The sequence below is a fragment of the Coregonus lavaretus genome (genome assembly GCF_964263955.1).
Source record: "Coregonus lavaretus genome assembly, chromosome: 28".
Lineage (NCBI taxonomy): Eukaryota > Metazoa > Chordata > Actinopteri > Salmoniformes > Salmonidae > Coregonus > Coregonus lavaretus.
The window spans coordinates 19066041-19088563 of NC_140015.1; the positions used below are offsets into that span (position 1 = coordinate 19066041).

General features: G+C 44.7%; 1 pseudogene across 1 annotated transcript in view; it reads left to right on the forward strand.

Moving 5' to 3' along the window:
- The window catches only part of LOC311103797 (glutamate receptor ionotropic, NMDA 2B-like), an 85487-nt pseudogene that overhangs the window by 6998 nt on the left and 55966 nt on the right, over positions 1-22523 (forward strand). Inside the window, exon 2 of the transcript in view lies at positions 13998-14590. The product of the transcript in view is annotated as a glutamate receptor ionotropic, NMDA 2B-like (transcript). The remainder of the gene's footprint in view (positions 1-13997; positions 14591-22523) is intronic.

Genomic DNA, 22523 nt, shown 5'->3' on the forward strand with positions numbered 1-22523 from the left:
TACTGTTTGTAGTAATACTGCAAAAAATGTGGAAAAGTGTTATGTTTGGGGCAAATCCAAAACAACACATTATTGAGTACCACTCTCCATATTTTCAAGCATAGTGGTGGCTGTATCATGTTATGGGTATCCTTGTAATCGTTAAGGACTTGGGACTTTTTCAGGATAAAAAAGAAACGGAATGGAGCTAAGCACAGGCAAAATCCTAAAGGAAAACCTTGTTAAGTCTGCTTTCCACCAGACACTGGGAGATGAATTCACCTTTCAGCAAGACAATAACCTAAAACACATTGCCAAATCTACACTGGAGTTGCTTACCAAGAAGACAGTGAATGTTCCTGAGTGGTTCAGTTACAGTTTTGACTTAAATTTGCCTGAAAATCTATGATCAACATCCAATTTGATAGAGCTTGAATAATTTTGAAAAGAATAATGGGCAAATGTTGCACAATCCAGGTGTGGAAAGCTCTTAAGAACTTACCCAGAAAGACTCACAGCTATAATCGCTGCCAAAGGTGATTCTAACATGTATTGACTCAGGGGGTTGAATACTTATCTAATCAAGATATGAGTGTTTTATTTTTCATAAATATTTTTTCAAATGTTAGAATTTTTCCTTCACTTTGACATTACAGAGTATTTTATGTAGATATAAAACACACACAAAAAACAATTACATATATTTTAATCCCACATTGTAACACAACAAAATGTGGAAAAAGTGAAGGGGTGTGAATTCTGAAGGCAGTGTATAACATCTCCATTACACCTTCCAATACTGGACCAAGGGCGTGAATGTCGGCGAGCGTGAATGTATGTGGGTATCAACGTATCAACGAGTGTTTGTCTATGTTACAGTTGGCATGGGCAGTGAACAGCTTGGCAATTAATTAACCATGACCAGAGAGGGATGGTGGGGGGCAAGAGGGGCGCGGGGGGGGGGGGGAGTTAAAGATGGTGGCTGAGAGGAGAGCTGGAATGGGGTGCAGGAGGTGGAGAACACAGGCTGTAAATAAAGCCGCTAGAGGAAGACGACAGAGTGCTAAATGAAGCCACAGCCCCAAATGTTCACCACCTCGAAAGCTGAGATAATTAGGCCACGTTCACACCGCCAGACCCTAATACGTTCACACCGCCAGACCCTGATATGTTCACACCGCCAGACCCCGATACGTTCACACCGCCAGACCCTGATATGTTCACACCGCCAGACCCTGATATGTTCACACCGCCAGACCCTGATACGTTCACATCGCCAGACCCTGATACGTTCACACCGCCAGCCAGACCCTGATACGTTCACACCGCCGGACCCTGATATGTTCACACCACCAGACCCTGATACGTTCACACCGCCAGACCCTGATACGTTCACATCGCCAGACCCTGATACGTTCACACCGCCAGACCGTGATACGTTCACACCCCCAGACGCTGATACATTCAAACCGCCAGACCCTGATACGTTCACACCGCCAGACCCTGATACGTTCACACCGCCAGACCCTGATATGTTCACATCGCCAGACCCTGATACGTTCACACCGCCAGACCGTGATACGTTCACACCCCCAGATGCTGATACATTCAAACCGCCAGACCCTGATACATTCAGACCCTGATACGTTCACACCGCCAGACCCTGATACATTCACATTGCCAGATCGTGATACGTTCACACCGCCAGATCCTGATACGTTCACACCGCCAGACCCAGGTGGCACACTCATTAAGTGTGTGTGAGAGAGAGAGTGTGTTTTGTGGCTCAAGGAGTAGAGAGGTGGACTAGATAGCTACATTTACATTTTAGTCATTTAGCAGACGCTCTTATCCAGAGCGACTTACAGGAGCAATTAGGGTTAAGTGCCTTGCTCAAGGGCACATCGACAGATTTTTCACCTAGTCGGCTCGGGGATTAGAATCAGCAACCTTTCGGTTACTGGCACAACGCTCTTAACCACTAAGCTACCTACCACCATAGCATTAGCCTAATGATCCTTCTACCCATTGTGGTGAGTGATTTGAAGGAGTCAGGCGCAGGAGGGCAAATCACAGAATAAAAGGTTTATTCCGAAACACAGTACGCAGCAATGCGTCAAACACTCCAGTGCGGAAAACAGCCGCACTGGAAAACAACGAAGCACACGGGTGAAAATAACCCGGCGATACAAAATACAAAGAGCTCCACTGAGCTAATCGAACATACACAATAAACAATCACACACAAAGACAAGGGGGCAGAGGGAACACATATAGGTACTGATGAGGGGATATGAACCAGGTGTGTGTAATAAACAAGACAAAACAAATGGAATGATGAGGAGCGGCAGTGGCTAGAAGGCCGGTGACGACAAACACCGAAGCCTGCCTGAACAAGGAGAGGAGGCAGCCACAGGAGGAAGTCGTGACACCCATCCAGTCATTTAAGATCAATGGACACTCACACTGTGAGTGTGGGATAGATGGGCTTTATTGGCTCAAACCTCCAGGACAAGAAAGACGTGGTATATTGCATTGTGTCGACCGTGATGAAGATCAGCCAAGTGCAATGTGAAGACATGAGGGAGAGTTGCGGATGTGATCAGTTTAAAAGCCAGTAGGAAATGTTAAAAAGATCTTAAAGCTTTACACAGGTGAACGGAATATGGCTGAAGCCTAATGATGATTTACATAAGAGTTGCCACCATAATCCCTCTAAAAGTTCTTAAAGATCAATGGACACTATCTAACAAGGCCATACAAAAACATGCATAAGGCATAAAGTAAGAAAAGTTTCAAAGTCTTGACACCCTGCTATCCTGCTTTCATTCACATTTACATGTATGATGTCCAATTAAAGGTTTACCCTGGGTTTACTGAGGAGAGGGCTCCTTCCAGGTGGTGGTTGGCTCCAGCTCCCCCAGCCCTCCCAGAGCTGAATCAGGAGTACGAGGAGCCCGGCTGCATGCTAGAGGGCCAGCCACTGTGGGGCGGGCCGACCAGCCACCTTTCATGTTGCTGTCATTGATTGTGCTTCGTTGAGGAGGAGAACTGATGTGTCTTATGAAGTCGGGGATACGAGGAACATAATCCCCCATGGCTCCTTAGGGCACGAGCTGCCAAGCCCTGATCTAGATACCGTGTTTGTGGCCTTGTGTCCGAGGTAAAGAATGTTTAATTGAGAAGGCAGTATGGTTAAGGATGGCTGGCTGGGGTAGTGTGTGAGTGTGTTTCTACATGTTCATTACCTAAGGTAAGGACATTGTATAGTGTACATAAATGGATTATTGCATTGTATACATATGCATCAGTCAAAGTGTTGGTGCATGTGGGTGTGTGTGTCTGTGTGTGCTTGTTTATGGCTGTGTGTTTGGCTGTGGTCTGCATCGCCAGTGTGTGCCAAACCTTAAAGAATCACTCAGTGAGAGTGACTGAGGAAGGGAGATGTGGAGAAGAGAAGGGGGAATGAAAATAGAGAAAGGCATGCATGTATGCGCAGTTACACGCACACACACACAAATAAACAGTAGAAAATCAGACCTGTACTGTGAGCAGAATGGGGGAAAAAATCCCCCAAATGTACAGTGAGCTATATAGAGAGGAAAGTAAGGAATAAGGGAAGTTGAAATGTACTTTAAACTTTTCCTGTTTTCATTTTACCCTGAATACGCATTCTTCACTTATCTCCTCTGTCCTGCCACCATTCTCTTTTTCACACTGTTCCCTCTCTTCTTTCCCTCTATTCCCTCTGTCTCTTGTGTATCACCGCTCTGATCTAACTTTGGTCCTGCCTCTCTATCTTTATAACTCTCTCTCTTTCTTTCAATCTGCCTCCCTCTCTTGCCAGCACACACTCCCTCTCACCATTTTAATTAAAATCTCTCTGCATCAAGGGATTCCGTTGTAGCTGTGATTTAAATGGGAGGATGACATAAACCTAACATTACTGTCAGACCAAAGCAAATTCCATCAATTCATGTGAAATTTTCTGCACTGGCCATTCCCCAACAGTGTCTGTTATATATATACACTGTGTATAATTTTTTCCCTTACTATTCTTTTTTAAAACAAAACTTGCCAAAGCCATCTGTCATGAATGTTACCGCACCCACTGCCTGACTACTGTACCACCTTGCTGTGTGAAACAAAGCACTTTCCCCCCTCCTAGGCATTTTGCCCACCACCTTCCCCTCGCCCACTGTGGACTCAGTCTTGGGTGGATGAGGTCGGGTCTTAATACATCAGGATGTTACCACCGGCGCTAAGGCTAGTTTTTAATTAAAACTGTGAATCAGTCGAGCCGTATTATGAATTGTACTCTGCCACGAGTGAATAAAACATGCTCCTAAAAAAATTCTGAGAGTTGGGCGCGCTGGGCTGACAGTGTTATGAAAGAGTCTGGGAGCTTAGTGCTTGCATAAAAATAATAACTCAATAGGGACCTCACAGCCATTAGGGTCAACACCATTATATTACACAAAACAGCTACAAGGGCTTTGACGCTACCGCTAGGCCAGAGAGTGACGTAGACGCACAGGTTTCACATCGTGACACTTTGATGATGTTTATATTTGTGTCAGTTGATGATATCAAAACACATTCACACACAACATGATTATTATGATGCTGATGCTCAGGGGCTTTTGTCCACTGGCTATTTTCAACACACGACTAATGTGAAACATTTACTTTTCAAACACAAACAATTGCTACATATATTTAGGGCCATTCATGAAAAGAGGTGGGCAGGGGGACTTACTCTCCACCTTTCCCTTTCGAAGGGCAGAAATGAAATAAATAAAATACCATCTATGAATATATTTATATGCAAAACGGTGTTTTTTGAAAGCTCCTCTTGAAGGTACCACCATGTTGAAGCTTAACAACATGTCTACTTCAACGGTCCTTATTGCTAATTTATGACCTTTTGGTGACTGTGAGTACAACTGACACCATCCCAGAGAGAGCAGGGATGAGCCAGCAGATGAAAATTTGCCCTGTGGAGCGTAGCGAATAGGAAGCGCTTCATGAATTCAGTCAGAGGACGACTAACAGCAATTCAATCTTACAGCTTTTCACACGCAAACTCATGAATGATAATTGTTTCATAATTGAAGGTGTTGGCGGACTCACTTCACTGACTTTGGTGATGCAAATGAAGTGCTCTGGTACTCGTAACTACTGCCACAGATAACTCAGGAGGGTTTGATCTGGTGGGATTCACATCACCTTTTTCACACAGGCCTCTATTTTTGTACCGCCATTTGCATATATGAATATACTATAGGTAAGCTGTTCCATTTGGTATGTAACTAAATTGTATGAAAAGTTTTGTTCTGTACGGCTAGCTATGAATCATCAGCCTATATACTGTGTGGCAATACAATGCAATTAATCACCATTATTTAATTGACTTTCTATTTCTAGATGATAACTTGATAAAGAGTACAGAAAGTACATTGTCAAAGATGTTCTGCTTTGTGTTGTGCTTCTTATCATTGCTTGATTTAGACTGAAATAGGTGCCGGTTCTCATTTTGGGCGCCGTTACTGTTTATATTTAGGTGCAGGAGCTCCACAATACTTTTGAGCTAATATTCTGTAAGAGGAACAGGAGCTCAAGCAGTAGTACATTTGAGGTGCCGGTACTCAGCTCCGGTGAGTTCCTGCCCAGGTCAAGCACTGCTTCTTATACAGTAGTTAATGGAGGCGGGTCTCTTAGAACCGTACAACGAACACTACGAACAAAGTGTGTTTGATTGAAACATTACGATAGTTGTCACACAGATACCATGTTGGAGTGACAGCTCTAGATGTGGGGGTGCTGTCGACGGAGCTGAGGCTTACTCTGCAGAGTGCCTCGTGGCTGAGTGCTGGGTGGGATTAAACATGGGATATCCATTGGGAAGCGCTCCTAGATGTCATTATCCCCGTGGGGAGTCTCATCATTGGCTGGGAGCGGAGACGCACACGGCCCTGGAAGACGGCTGGAGACAGGCATGACAGCCTTACGCCTGCAATAAATAGTGATGATCATGCATAAAAACAACCGCGGAAAATAGATACTGTACTGGAATCCTAGTCTCCAGCGACGCTCACAAGGGTTTAGACATGCTGCCAAAACAGATGCTCCAGCGCTGAATTACACCCTTTAATAATGTAATCTGTCTCACACCTTCGCAAAATGTGGCGTAGTCTCCAAATGACATGTCCCATGAATTAATGCTTACAATGAATCAAAATCCATTAATTAAAACATTAAATTAATACTTGAAAATTAAATCCATCAGTCATTCACCTGAATGGAGAACAAAGTAATGTATTACTATTTTGCCATTATTGAAGATAGAAATGTGAGGAATTTGATACAGGTCAAGTGATAGCTGCTGTTATTGCTCTGGTACACTAAACAGCAGCTATCACACATTATACTGAAAAACCCTGGTCACCATCCATCCAATCCATAACCAAAGCAATATTACAGTCCAAGCCACTTGAACATCAGTTGCGACACTGTATCTATGCATTCTGTAAGTGAACTTTACGAAGCCGTAGTAGCCATTGGGAACAGAATACAGTTGTCATCCTCAATTGTTAGTTTGTCGTTTTACGAATGTTGTTTGCCAACAGTACAGTAAGTCTTAGTAGCACGGGGTCTGGGATGTTTTGTTCCCTTTGTCCCTTTGTCCTCTGGCTTTACAGGGTGTAATGCAGACAGACATGGACACCACAGTACTGAACTGGATTAGGTCGTGCTCTTGCCTAAGCATATTTCAGGGTACGATTTTGATTAAATTTACTGTACACAAGAGCTGTTGGTTGTCACTCACGGGAGGCGTATTTTGAGCGGGTAGCTATATCCCCATGTCTTCTTTTAGGCAACTGCTCCAGCACCAAATTCAATTCAGACCTATTTATATCCCTGCACGCAAGAAGGACAAATACAATATTTTCACACTGTTGTCTCTCCTTCACACACACACACACACAGACACACACACACACACACACACACACACACACACACACACACACACACACACACACACACAGACACACAGACAGACAGAGACACACACACACACACACACACAAAGGAAAAACCCTGCACACCTACTAATCCAAAGGCAGGATCCTGGTTCCAAAAATAACAGCTTGGAATGAGATGGATGGAGGAGGACAGATTATTTCGGCTCTAGTCTGTGAAAAGCTGTCAATAAAACACATTTAAAGTGATTACAGGGGCCAGAGCCCTTATTGGCATTGGGGCACTCTGGTTTTCTCACCATTCCAAAAGGCAACACTGTGAAGTCATACACACGTAAAGGATGTTTAAAATGAAAAAAAGGCCAGCTAAAGTGGAATTGCTCACGTACACTGATAAGCATACGGGGCAGTGAGCCCACAAGTCAGGGAGGAGATTAACTTTTCTCCTCCCATCAGAAGAGTAGGTGTAAATAGAAATCTACTCTAAGAGTGATTACAGGACCAACTGCTTACCTTCATGGTTGTGTCAAAACACATTACTCAACTTCAGGCATTAAGTACTTTTCTCCTTAAAGACACTTGATATTCAAAGACAAGCCACAGATATTGGGTTTCGTGCGCAAGCCAGTGTGGCAGAAATCGAATCCTTCTCCACCTGAAAACAGATTAAGATACAAACTTCATGGCTTCTTTTGGAGAAAATGTTTGGGTCTTTGACACAATTTCTCAGTACTGCGGTATGAGTTCCGGGCAAAGATAGTGTATGAATACACGGGTCATAAACAGTTTAGACTCAATGAGTGATAGTCTCTTGTTGTTGTCCTCCACACTCTCCTAAATATCAAAGCGTATTCATGCAAATATCACGGCTGTCAGTCCTGACACATAATGAGAAGAGAGAGAGAGCGATTGGCATTCCAACATCCTTTCTCTTGAAATAGACACCATTATACACTCAATGACTCTCGGTAAACGTGAATGTATGCCTGGCTGTGTATGGTAATGAAGGGGCTGTGAGTGTCTGCTGCAGAACATCACGTCCAGACCTCAGGTTCAAACAGACCCCGCTCCTCCTCCCCAGCAGCCAGCTAAAGGCCATGCGCATACTTTTCCACTAGAGCCAACATAGTTCACTCCTCTCAGCGGTTTGGCCCTGTGTTCTAGGGGCCAGCTCATCCCCTCAGGGGCCTGATAGTACATGCTGCTGTCACAGACAAACCTTACCTTCTAGATAATACTGGAAGTCAATATTCCCCTGTATTGTATACTTTGCCCAATATCACTTGTGTTGTCACTGTAGAAAGCAAATGTGCATTAATTATAAAGGAAAGCTTTTGATAGCTTCTCCGTATTATGAATTTCCAGGAAACACAACAGCACGGCCCTGTGTGTGTGTGTGTGTGTGTGTGTGAGAGAGAGAGAGAGAGAGAGAGAGAGAGAGAGAGAGAGAGAGAGAGAGAGAGAGAGAGAGAGAGAGAGAGAGAGAGAGAGAGAGAGAGAGAGAGAGAGAGAGAGAGAGAGAGAGAGAGAGAGAGAGAGAGAGAGAGAGAGAGAGAGAGAGAGAGAGAGTGAGAGTGAGAGAGAGAGAGAGAGAGAGCACTGTGCTACTGTTATTTTGTGTGTACGGTTGTCCTTTGCCAGTGTGATGGCGCTCTATTATGTCAGTGCGTAAACGCGAGTGTCCGTCTAATTTCCGGGCTATTTTGACAAGGCGTGCTCGCCACCACCACCCCGGCCCAGTGCCAGTTGTAATTGTGTGATTAATGGCTGACGAAGGCGTCCAATTACGGAGCCATAATATCCGCGTCATGCCTCATATCCTAACAGTGTCTCTACAGCAGTTGAGCCATGTTAGCCCAAGCTTTCATTAATGGCAATTACACTTTTTATAGTCCATTTAGTCCCACTTATTACCTGAGTTTTTCACTGAGGTAACCACTAGTAGCTGTCGGCACACATTCCTAATTAGTCGGTCGTTTGGATTCAGTGTTGGGTCGGGGCTGTTTTAGTCACATGGGCCGAGCGCTGCAGAGTTTAGCCCCTAGGCTGGTATCAGTGTGGGAGCCTATCTAGGGGTCCATCGGTGTGTAATAGATATCGCAGTGTGCATTGGTGCGTTAAATAAACCAAATGGTGCGTGAGACATGTCTTCAGGGCTTGCTATGGGGTCTTCTCTTAGACTTCTCATTCTATTATGTGATCAACCTTTGTGTGCTTTAAGTGACGTTCTGGGAATTATAGAACTTCATTGGTTCATCATCTGAATGGACGTTGTGTATATATGTGTAATATGTGTTGGTGTGTGAAATGTGTCTATGTTAATTTGCCCGTGAAAAGAATCGATGTGTAAAATGGACCCATTGCAAGGGTGCATTGATTGCTTATCAGAGTTTGCGATATGCCAGGGCACATCAATGTGTGGGAATGGGCAGTGTGTGTGTGTGCTTATATATCTCTGTGTCCATCAACAGTGTGTGGAGAGGCCTATTTTAATTGTTGCCATGGAAACTGAGTGCTGCTAGAGAAGTACAGATTCAAAGAGAGCATCTCCCCCTCTCTCTCGTTCTTCCTTTTCATCCCCCTCTCTCCCATCCCTCTTTCTTTTCTCAGTCTATCTGCTGCCATTCCCCTCTCCCTTTCCCCTCATTCTTTGTCAGACTCCTCTTCCCTCTCACTTGCTTTTCATCAAAGCCCTCTCCGGCTGACAATCCTCCCTCTCTTACTCTTTCTCTCCCCTCCTCCTTTCTCTCTCCATGAATCTCTTTCTCTGTCTCTTGGTGTCCCTCCATTTGTATTTCATTCTCTCTTTTCCTCTGTCGCACTCCTCTGTTCCTCCCTCCCCCCTCCCTCTCTCCCTCCCTCCCCTGTTCCCCCTCCCTCTCTCTTTAGAGGAGTGTGCAATTGACAATTAACACAGGGACCTGTAATTAGTGCTGACGAACCTCCAGCAATTAGTTCTCCTAAAGAAGTATTTTTGTCATCTCTACATACCTCCCCCTTTCATCCCCAGCCTCTCAATCTCTCCTCTCGCTCTTTCACTCTCTATCTTGCTCACTGTCTCGTTCCTATAGAGTTTGTTTGTTGTATTGTTCAGGATTGTTATTTTTACTCCCTCTGCCTTTTAAACTTGAGCTTTTGTTCAACGGTGAGTGAGTGTACACACACACACACACACACACACACACTATTACAACAACACCCACAATATTTAGGAGCCGCTGAAATGCACACTCACACACCCACAAATAACATACCCCCCATAAATGTTAAACTCCCCTGTTATTGTAATTGTGAGAGGTTAGCATGTCTTGGGGATATATTTGTGCATCTGTAACTTTCTCACTTATCATTATTCATGATTCATTCAGGATTATCCGTAATCATGGTAGCATCCACATTAATGTAGAAGTGTTTACAAACTTATTCTATTCTTATTTACAATAAAAGTGACTCCAAAATGACACAATAAATTATTTACCATTCATTTCTATTGGGTAATTTATTTTCTTAAACACAACCAAAACAAACAGCAAATGCATCCAACAAATGTGTAGAGTCACAAGCTTTATGTAGTCATTGCATGATATGAATATGGGACCAAATACTAAACTTTTGACTGCTTTAATACACATATACACTGTAAGTGAATTTGTCCCAATACTTTTGCTCCCCTAAAATGGAGGGACTATGTAAAAAAAATTCTAAACTGTTCACCTGATATAGATGAACATACCCTCAAATGAAAGCTGACAGTCTACACTTGTCATTGTATCATTTCAAATCCAAAGTGCTGGAGTACAGAGCCAAAACAACAAAACATTTGTCACTGTCCCAATACTTTTGGAGCTCACTGTATAGTTTTTAAAATAGGAGATGTTGAATTACTTTTTCTTCTCACTTTGTTTCATTCTATCTCTCTTCTTCCTTCCCTCTGCATCACTGTTAATGAAGGTCTATAAAAAGCCCAAGAGAGATACAGTATGTGGTCATTCAAGTAAAGCGTTGGAGGGAAGTAGATGGAGGGATGGAGAGTAAAAGAGTGTTGGGGTAAAATAGGACGGAAGAGAGGAGGAGGGGTGAAGATGCGAGGGGGGTATTGAGACTTGTTATTCGCTCGGGGCATCCATCACTCCCTCCCTCAGTATCCGTCCATCTTTCTGTCTGTGTATCAGGGAGCCAGTGTTCACTCATCTCATCAAGCCAGTTCCTCAGTCAATGTGCATCTCTCTCTCTTTCTCTCTCTCTTTCTCTCTCTCTCTCTCTCTCTCTCTCTCTCTCTCTCTCTCTCTCTCTCTCTCTCTCTCTCTCTCTCTCTCTCTCTCTCTCTCTCTCTCCCATCCTAACTCTCCCTCTCTCCTTTGCATTCCCATCTTCCCTCCTCCTCCAGCCTTCTCTATTTCTGCTCTTCCCTCCCTGTCAGGGATTCAGCCACCCATCCAGCGGGAGAGTTTATGTCATCCATAATAAAGACCATTATCCTGCTTGAAAACACACCTCATGAAATATTGATCAGTATGAGTGTATGTATACCCTGTCTCCATGTGTGTGTGTTTATGCACTATTTAGTATGTAATATGCAACCTGTCCTAGCTAGGTTTCCATCCAATTGGCGACAGATCTTCAATGCGAAAATATGTGCATTTTCCCAACAGTGGTGTGTTTCCACCGAACTGACTTGTTGCGGATAAAAGTCAGTGCGTGACTTTTTCGCTTAAGTGTTCATGTACCAAATAAAAGTTCAATGTGTTTTCTATTTCATTTTCAACTCTACTGACAGTTTTGTCACAAAAACGGATGTGTTAAATAGCAAATGTTTTCTTACTCTGGTCTTGGCACGTGCACTCTAGCCAACAGCTCGCAGATGTCAAACGGCAGTCAAGCATCAATCATCATGTCACCAGAATAAGACCCTCGATATTTACAGTGAGGGAAAAAAGTATTTGATCCCCTGCTGATTTTGTATGTTTGCCCACTGACAAAGAAATGATCAGTCTATAATTTTAATGGTAGGTTTATTTGAACAGTGAGAGACATAATAACAACAGAAAAATCCAGAAAAAACGCATGTCAAAAATGTTATAAATTGATTTGCATTTTAATGAGGGAAATAAGTATTTGACCCCCTCTCAATCAGAAAGATTTCTGGCTCCCAGGTGTCTTTTATACAGGTAACGAGCTGAGATTAGGAGCACACTCTTAAAGGAGTGCTCCTAATCTCAGTTTGTTACCTGTATAAAAGACCTGTCCACAGAAGCAATCAATCAATCAGATTCCAAACTCTCCACCATGGCCAAGACCAAAGAGCTCTCCAAGGATGTCAGGGTCAAGATTGTAGACCTACACAAGGCTGGAATGGGCTACAAGACCATCGCCAAGCAGCTTGGTGAGAAGGTGACAACAGTTGGTGCGATTATTCGCAAATGGAAGAAACACAAAAGAACTGTCAATCTCCCTCGGCCTGGGGCTCCATGCAAGATCTCACCTCGTGGAGTTGCAATGATCATGAGATCTCAAGGCAGCTGGGACCATAGTCACCAAGAAAACAATTGGTAACACACTACGCCATGAAGGACTGAAATCCTGCAGCGCCCGCAAGGTCCCCCTGCTCAAGAAAGCACATTTACAGGCCCGTCTGAAGTTTGCCAATGAACATCTGAATGATTCAGAGGAGAACTGGGTGAAATTGTTGTGGTCAGATGAGACCAAAATCGAGCTCTTTGGCATCAACTCAACTCGCCGTGTTTGGAGGAGGAGAATGCTGCCTATGACCCCAAGAACACTATCCCCACCGTCAAACATGGAGGTGGAAATATTTGCTTTGGAGGTGTTTTTCTGCTAAGGGGACAGGACAACTTCACTGCATCAAAGGGACGATGGACGGGGCCATGTACCGTTCAAATCTTGGGTGAGAACCTCCTTCCCTCAGCCAGGGCATTGAAAAATGGGTCGTGGATGGGTATTCCAGCATGACAATGACCCAAAACACACGGCCAAGGCAACAAAGGAGTGGCTCAAAAAGAAGCACATTAAGGTCCTGGAGTGGCCCATAGAAAATCTGTGGAGGGAGCTGAAGGTTTGAGTTGCCAAACGTCAGCCTCGAAACCTTAATGACTTGGAGAAGATCTGCAAAGAGGAGTGGGACAAATCCCTCCTGAGATGTGTGCAAACCTGGTGGCCAACTACAAGAAACGTCTGACCTCTGTGATTGCCAACAAGGGTTTTGCCACCAAGTACTAAGTCATGTTTTGCAGAGGGGTCAAATACTTATTTCCCTCATTAAAATGCAAATCAATTTATAACATTTTTGACATGCGTTTTTCTGGATTTTTTGGTTGTTATTATTCTGTCTCTCACTGCTCAAATAAACCTACCATTAAAATGATAGACTGATCATGTCTTTGTCAGTGGGCAAACGTAAAAAATCAGCAGGGGATCAAAACTTTTTTCCCTCACTGTAAATATCGAGGGTCTTATTCCTGGTGACATGATGATTGATGCTTGACTGCCGCCCTGTGAAGTTCATCATTTATTTAATCTGTAGCTTAATAAACTGAATGGTTTCCCGAGTTATAGTGGGAGGACCACACACCATATCATCGTGTGACTCCAGTTTACTTTGATATAATGGATATTATATCAATATTTGCGCATAAGGCATTTCCACCACCATTTCTCGCATAATTAATTTTACCAACGCATAAAGATCCCACCATGTCGAACGAAAATGTTTTGTCTGCATTTATAAAATTGTACCGAGACTTCCTGTTTCTATCACAGCTGTAGAGATTTATTTTATACGGTATGACTTTACTCATATAAAAACTGTAGATGGAAACGTGGTTAGTGATGTACACTGATTCATGTTATAGGCTCTTGTCAATCCACTTAAGTCAATCAATGTGTATGGGCCACATTAACCTCTCTCTTTCTCTCGCTTTCTTTCTCTCTCTCTCTCTCTCTCTCTCTCTCTCTCTCTCTCTCTCTCTCTCTCTCTCTCCTCTCTCTCTCTCTCTCTCTCCTCCCTCCCCCCAGGTATTACATTCCCACTCCTCCATTATGCCTGTCTGTGGCTGCCACAGCCCCTCCCACCCTCAGAAAGCCGAGCGTCCCCACGCCCCTGCCCCCCCAGGAGGTGAGATGTCCTCCCCGGCGCCGTGCGGCCCCTCCTCCCTGTCCCTGTCCCTCCTGGGCCTCCTGCTGTGCCTGTTCCACCTGCCCCCGCCTGTCACTCTCGCAGAGACAAGGGCGGGCGTGGCACACTACATCCCCATGGCCCAGCCCCCCCACCACCAGGTGCTGCCCAAGCTGGTGCAGGGCCTCAGCATCGCTGTGGTGCTGGTGGGCAACTCTAGCGAGGTGGCGTTGGCGGGCGCCCGGGAGGAAGGACGACTTCCTGCACATGCCGCTGGCGCCCAACGTGGAGGTGCTCACCATGAATGAGACGGATCCCAAGAGCATCATCAAGAGCATCTGTGACCTGATGACAGAGCACTGCTGCAGGGCGTGGTGTTCGGGACGATACGGATCAGGAGGCTATAGCCCAGATCCTGGACTTCATCTCCGCACAGACACACATCCCCATCCTGGGGGTCCGCGGTGGCTCCTCCATGATCATGGCTGCCAAGGTACAGTGTGTGTGTTTGTGTGTGTGAGAGAGAGTGATAGAGAAATAAAAAAAATTGCGAGTTTTTATCTTGAACGTCTGTATTTCATTGTTGTCTTAAACAATTATCTCTTCAGAGAGAGAGAGAGAGAGAGAGAGAGAGAGAGAGAGAGAGAGAGAGAGAGAGAGAGAGAGAGAGAGAGAGAGAGAGAGAGAGAGAGAGAGAGAGAGAGAGAGAGAGAGAGGAGAGAGAGAGAGAGAGAGAGAGAGAAGAGAGAGAGAGAGAGAGAGAGAGAGAGAGAGAGAGAGAGAGAGAGAGAGAGAGAGAGAGAGAGAGAGAGAGAGAGAGAGAGAGAGAGAGAGAGAGAGAGAGAGAAGAGAGAGTGAGTGTTACCTCGGCATGACAGAGTTCCACTAGATCCTCTATGGCTCATCCCCATGACATTTCTCACCCACCCCTTTTCGTTCTATTCACTTTAGCCATGTCTAATGGGATGAAGCAATCTGGTCCTGCTTTATCTTAGTCTGCTGGAATCCGTGTTTGGACCGTGCTGTTGGACTGGACTATTCTTTCTGCAGCATAATCAACTTTTATTCAGCCTGAACAAATACAGCTGTACAAAATGGCCTCCCAGAAACCCCTAGAATTTCAAACAGTCTCCAAAAAAACACTGCCCGGAATGAGGTTGTCCGCTGGGCATTCCAACTGATGTCATGTGCTTACAGCACAACCGGGTCCATTGGGGATAAAACATGATCTCTGCTCACCCTTCCACGTTTGACCCTGCATCAACAGGGTCCACCAGTAAACATGACCCGCTATGACACACTAGGGCCACCAGTCAGCCATTCATCCCCCTCTATCCCCTCTCATTACACCATGGAGGATAGATGGCATTGGACAGTCAAATCACATTTACCTCACATCTCTATTGACACGTACAACATCCACTGGCCCTGCCCCTTGTGCCACGGCCATACATACAGTACATGTCACTGACCCCATAGTATATCCTACACACATATAAATCTTTATGATACACCACCCGCCCGTCTTATGCGTGTAAACATTATGTATTTTATTGCTTATAAAGAGGTAGATGGAGTATACATGCAGACTGAAGGTATAATTCATTAAGCACACGTGCCCTCCATGCGCCAGGAACTAAATGGATTTCCAGGCCAGAAGCCAACACGGGGCCCAGGAGAGAGAAATGGAGCCACATCCAAGGCCATGCAAGTCTCCGTCTCCAAACGGATTTGTGTCTGTTGTTTAATGGGCTGAAACAATATTGGTTGAGAATATGGTAGAATAAGAGTGAGGGAGAAGGAGAGGGAGAAGGGAGAAGGAGAAGGAGAGAAGGGAGAAGGAGAGGGAGAAGGAGAGGGATGGTGAAAGAACAACCTCTCCTCCTGAGAGGTCATCTTGGGGGAAAGATGGACAGCAGGTGAGTGGAGAGAACAGAGATAAAGAAGCTAGCTGCTGGAAACGTAGCAGACAGAATGAGACAGCAACACAGACTGGAGGTGTGAAGGAGCAAGGAGAGGCCCCGTAGCTGGGAAGAGAAAAGGTAGAGGGAGAGTGAAGGAGGTCAAATAAAAGGTTGAAGCAGAGAGCTACAAAAATGTGGTGTAAGGCTTGGGGAACTATACTGAACAAAAATATAAACACAACATGCAACAATTTCAATGATTTTACTGAGTTACAGTTCATATAAGGAAATCAGTCAATTGAAATAAATAAATTAGGCCCTAATCTATGGATTTCTCATGACTGGGCAGGGGCGCAGCCATTGGTGGGCCTGGGAGGGCATAGGCCCACCCACTGGGGAGCCAGGCCCAGCCAATCAGAATGAGTTTTTCCCCATAAGACAGAAATACTCCTCAGTTTCATCAGCTGACCAGGTGGCTGGTCTCAGATGATCCTGCAGGTAAAGAAGCCGGATGTGGAGGTCCTGGGCTGACATAGTTACTCGTGGTCTGCGGTTGTGAGGCCGGTTGGACGTACTGCCAAATTCTCTAAAACAACACTTATGGTAGAGAAATGAGCATTCAATTCTCTGGCAACAACTCTGGTGACATTCCTGTAGTCAGCATGCCAATTGCACACTCCCTCAGAACTTGAGTCATCTCTGGCATTGTGTTGTGTGACAAAACTGCAAATTTTTCTTGATATGACACACCTGTCAGGTGGATGGATTATCTTGGCAAAGGAGAAATGCTCAGTAGCATGGATGTAAACAAATTTGTCCACAAAATTTTAGATAAATAAGCTTTTTGTGCGTATGGAATATTTCTGGAATCTTTTATTTCAGCTAATGAAACATTGGACCAACGCTTTACATGTTGCATTTATATTTTTGTTCAGTATAATAAGCCTAGGAGAATGGACAGACCGAGATGGGGGAATGGGAAATGTAAAAGAAGGTGTTTATCTCTCTCTCTCTCTCTTTCTCTCTCTCTCTTTCATACAAGGCCAAATGCCGCTGATGCAGTTGGCAAGGCAACCATTTGCTTACCTATACAGTAGGATCATAAGTGAGACAGAGAGCCGAGGGGGAATAAAATATTTTCATAGCTGATGTCTGGAATTGAAAACAGGAATGGTGCTGAAATAGTGCACAGAGTAGTATTTAGAATGGATTTTGGTGTGTTGTTGTGAAATATACAGTATATACAGTGGGGAGAACAAGTATTTGATACACTGCCAATTTTGCAGGTTTTCCTACTTACAAAGCATGTAGAGGTCTGTAATTTTTTATCATAGGTACACTTCAACTGTGAGAGACGGAATCTAAAACAAAATTCCAGAAAATCACATTGTATGATTTTTAAGTAATTAATTTGCATTTTATTGCATGACATAAGTATTTGATACATCAGAAAAGCAGAACTTAATATTTGGTACAGAAACCTTTGTTTGCAATTACAGAGATCATACGTTTCCTGTAGGTCTTGACCAGGTTTGCACACACTGCAGCAGGGATTTTGGCCCACTCCTCCATACAGACCTTCTCCAGATCCTTCAGGTTTCGGGGCTGTCGCTGGGCAATACGGACTTTCAGCTCCCTCCAAAGATTTTCTATTGGGTTCAGGTCTGGGGACTGGCTAGGCCACTCCAGGACCTTGAGATGCTTCTTACGGAGCCACTCCTTAGTTGCTCTGGCTGTGTGTTTCGGGTCGTTGTCATGCTGGAAGACCCAGCCACGACCCATCTTCAATGCTCTTACTGAGGGAAGGAGGTTGTTGGCCAAGATCTCACGATACATGGCCCCATCCATCCTCCCCTCAATACGGTGCAGTCATCCTGTCCACTTTGCAGAAAAGCATCCCCAAAGAATTATGTTTCCACCTCCATGCTTCACGGTTGGGATAGTGTTCTTGGGGTTGTACTCATCCTTCTTCTTCCTCCAAACACGGCGAGTGGAGTTTAGACCAAAAAGCTCTATTTTTGTCTCATCAGACCACATGACCTTCTCCCATTCCTCCTCCGGATCATCCAGATGGTCATTGGCAAACTTCAGACGGGCCTGGACATGCGCTGGTTTGAGCAGGGGGACCTTGCGTGCGCTGCAGGATTTTAATCCATGACGGCGTAGTGTGTTACTAATGGTTTTCTTTGAGACTGTGGTCCCAGCTCTCTTCAGGTCATTGACCAGGTCCTGCCGTGTAGTTCTGGGCTGATCCCTCACCTTCCTCATGATCATTAATGCCCCACGAGGTGAGATCTTGCATGGAGCCCCAGACCGAGGGTGATTGACCGTCATCTTGAACTTCTTCCATTTTCTAATAATTGCAACAACAGTTGTTGCCTTCTCACCAAGCTGCTTGCCTATTGTCCTGTAGCCCATCCCAGCCTTGTGCAGGTCTAGAATTTTATCCCTGATGTCCTTACACAGCTCTCTGGTCTTGGCCATTGTGGAGAGGTTGGAGTCTGTTTGATTGAGTGTGTGGACAGGTGTCTTTTATACAGGTAACGAGTTCAAACAGGTGCAGTTAATACAGGTAATGAGTGGAGAACAGGAGGGCTTCTTAAAGAAAAACTAACAGGTCTGTAAGAGCCGGAATTCTTACTGGTTGGTAGGTGATCAAATACTTATGTCATGCAATAAAATGCAAATTAATTACTTAAAAATCATACAATGTGATTTTCTGGATTTTTAGATTCCGTCTCTCACAGTTGAAGTGTACCTATGATAAAAATTACAGACCTCTACATGCTTTGTAAGTAGGAAAACCTGCAAAATCGGCAGTGTATCAAATACTTGTTCTCCCCACTGTATATCTATATATTTTTTCATTGTGAAATTGAAACCAAGTGATGGGTGACGGATAGATGGATGGACCAAAGGCTGGTGTTATAGAGGAACAGAGAGAAGGTGCGACAGCTGGTGGGTCTCAGACAGTGTCACCCAGGAACGTGGAAAAATATGGTTAAGACGGAGAGAAGAGAAAGATGGATAGAGGGAAGCTGTACTCACATCTGTATCAATGAATAAGATGGAAGAGAGATAAGTGAGGGAGGAGCAAGTGCATTACTGTATGACAGAAGGAGAGAGTGATGGAAAGAGAGAAGAAAGGAGAGATGGAAGGAGAGAAGGAAAGAGAGATGGAAAGAGAGATGGAAGGAGAGAAGGAAAGAGCGATGGAAGGAGAGAAGGAAAGAGAGATGGAAGGAGAGAAGGAAAGAGAGATGGAAGGAGAGAAGGAAAGAGAGATGGAAGGAGAGAAGGAAAGAGAGATGGAAGTAATCAGATTGAAGCAGTTTGGGATAGATAGTTATTCGAGGGACTAGAGTAGCTGGTTCTTTATATTGCTACAGTATCTAGCTTACATACCAAACACTAAATGCAAACAGGAAAAGTAACCCAATGACCCCCGAGGAATCTAATCCAATATGAATCCCGGTCTCTACACATTTTTTATCAGCACAATCAAACAACAGAAGACGTGCGTGACACCATAAATATTTGATTGCACTGCATTGTTGTATAGACAATGGGAAATAAGAGCATTAATGAACCACTGTTGCGATGCACATTTTCCCTGTGGATTCCAAAAGCGCTTTAGATTCTCACCATTGAGACAGCTTCTACCACCAGGCCATTGAGACAGCTTCTACCACCAGGCCATTGAGACATCTTCTACCACCAGGCCATTGAGACAGCTTCTACCACCAGGCCATTGAGACAGCTTCTACCACCAGGCCATTGAGACATCTTCTACCACCAGGCCATTGAGACAGCTTCTACCACCAGGCCATTGAGACAGCTTCTACCACCAGGCCATTGAGACATCTTCTACCACCAGGCCATTGAGACAGCTTCTACCACCAGGCCATTGCACAGCTAAACCCTAGCTGTCTACCTGCCTGCACCTTAAGAGACCCTTTGCATTGATTCTCTCCACACACACACACACACACACACGCACACACACACGCTAACACACATCACGGTCACCGCTGCTGTTACTATTTATTATTACTATTTACTTAAGCTGCTATAACTAGTCACGTCTCACTTTACTACTTGTATATAACAGCCATCATAATTTGGCAAAACACGTTTTATAAATCCTACTGTATATTAAATTGTGTACATACGTCTGATAACTACTTTTGATAGCTTTTTTTCCTTCTACTTTTTATTACTACTTGTAATTTTGGACTTTGTATTGGGCATTCGATTCTTAAAGGATAGTGATATTGTATTGTTGAGGAGAGTTATCAAGTAAACATTTCACTGTACTGTTTACACCTGTATCCGTGACCAATAAACTTTGATTTGATTGGAAATAGCTCCCTCCCTCCCTTCCTACCTCTCTCTGTTGTTTTGTAACAGTGAGAGCCTTGTGTAATGCTAACCGCTAGCTCTACCATGAGGAACAAAACAAACCTTATTTATTTAGCCTGTCAAGGTATGACCGAGGTGACCAATTAGTTCCTGTTCCTGCCTGGCTGCATTAAGTGTATTTTTATTTCCAGTGTTTACATTTTAGTCATTTAGCAGACGCTCTTATCCAGAGCGACTTACAGTTAGTGAATACAATTATTATTATTATTATTATTTTTTAAATATATACTGGCCCCCCATGGGAATCGAACCCACAACCCTGGCGTTGCAAACGCCATGCTCTATCAACTGAGCTACATCCCTGCCGGCCATTCCCTCCCCTACCCTGGACGACGCTGGGCCAATTGTGCACCGCCCATGAGTCTCCCGGTCGCGGCCGGCTGCGACAGAGCCTGGATTTGAACCAGGATCTCTAGTGGCACAGTTAGCACTGTGATGCAGTGCCTTAGACCACTGCGCCACTCAGGTTTACGTTACGGTGCTTACTGTGTGAATTTGTGCGTGTGTGTTTGTTTATGTTTGTGCTTGTGTGTGTGTGTGTGTGTGTTTATGTTTGTGTGTGTGCATGCATGCGTTTATGTGTGTCTTTGTGTGTGTGTGTGTTGTTTAGAGGAAATGGGCTAAATGGTGGCGCTGAAATGTGTCCAGGCCTAATTGTTGTGGGTGGATGAGTGGAGCGAGCTAGTTGAAGCATTTAATCACAGTACAACAGTGAATTCACTGTCACCAATTATGCCCAGGCCTTGTTTTTGGAAGCCAATGTCCTTCTTCCTGTGAGGGATGGGTATAAGGAGTGGCACTTGCTTCCCTAGGGCACCATACCCGTTGGCATTTTAGGGCAATGATGTGAGCACAAAGCAGCAACACCATGTTTCCCCGTGAGGAACACTCCTCCTCCCCCTTTCTTTACCGGGGGCTTTCATTTCAATCCTGTTGAGTTGGTCTTTCTGCATCCATTTATATTCTCAATTATGGCTTACAATAGCACCTTTTGTTGTACTAATCAGCGAGGCCCTGTGTTCTATTATAGTAATGTGCTGTTCTGCACCACAGAGCCATGTCTCCCTAAAACACTGCCGCAATTAGAAGCATTTGTAAACGATAAGGGAATTAAAATAAAGCGCTTCTCTGTCCGGCTGGCTCTCTGTTGGCGGCATGGCTCTGAGTGATTAGGTGCTGTTGCTGTGGTTCTGGTTCATTACGTGGTGTGGAGGGAAGGACCACACTGGAACACTCCATTTAGCCCATCTTTTGATCTCGTTTTTGTCTGCTCTCCTTCTTTTTTGGCATTGTTTCTCACCCTATTTTTCTTCCTCCCTGTCTCCTAGTACCCCTTTATTTTTTGTCTTGGTTTAGAAATGTGACAGTTCAGTGTGTGTGTTCCCCTTTTGAGAGCGAGAGAGAGTGTGAGCGAGGGAGATGAGGAGGAGAGAGAGCCCTAAATATACGTGTCCTATTTCCCCAGTCTGACTCTCTCTGCCCATTTGGAATGTGGACCATTTCAAAACTTAACTGCAACTTTTCTCTACCTTTTTCGTCTGTCTATCTATCTCTCTCTCTCTCTCTCTCTCTCTCTCTCTCTCTCTCTCTCTCTCTCTCTCTTCTCTCTCTCCCTCTCTCTCTCTCTATCTTTCTCTTTCTCTTTCTCTTTCTCTTTCTTTCTTCTCTCTCTCTCTCTCTCTCTCTCTCTCTCTCTCTCTCTCTCTCTCTCTCTCTCTCTCTCTCTCTCTCTCTCTCTCTCTCTCTCTCTCTCTCTCTCTCTCTCTCTCTCTCTCTCTCTCTCTCTCTCTCGCATATCTTCCTATCCTCCTCCCCCTAATTCCCATCGCTCCCACATCTCCTTTCATTGTCTCCATCTCCTCTCTCTCTATCTCATTATGGATGGTAATGGCAGTGCCTCAGCCTGGACCCTGGCAGCTCACAGGGGCAGACCAATGTCCTCCAGATGCCCAGGTGTTGGCCTGGCCTCCCCCATCCCTCCATCCCCCCGTCCTCACACCCCTCCCTCTGGACAGAGCGCTGGCCCCGTGCTGGGACCCTTATTACCCTTATCTCGCAAAGCCTCTGCCCTGTCTGAAGTGGCCGGTCAGGCCGGGCAAT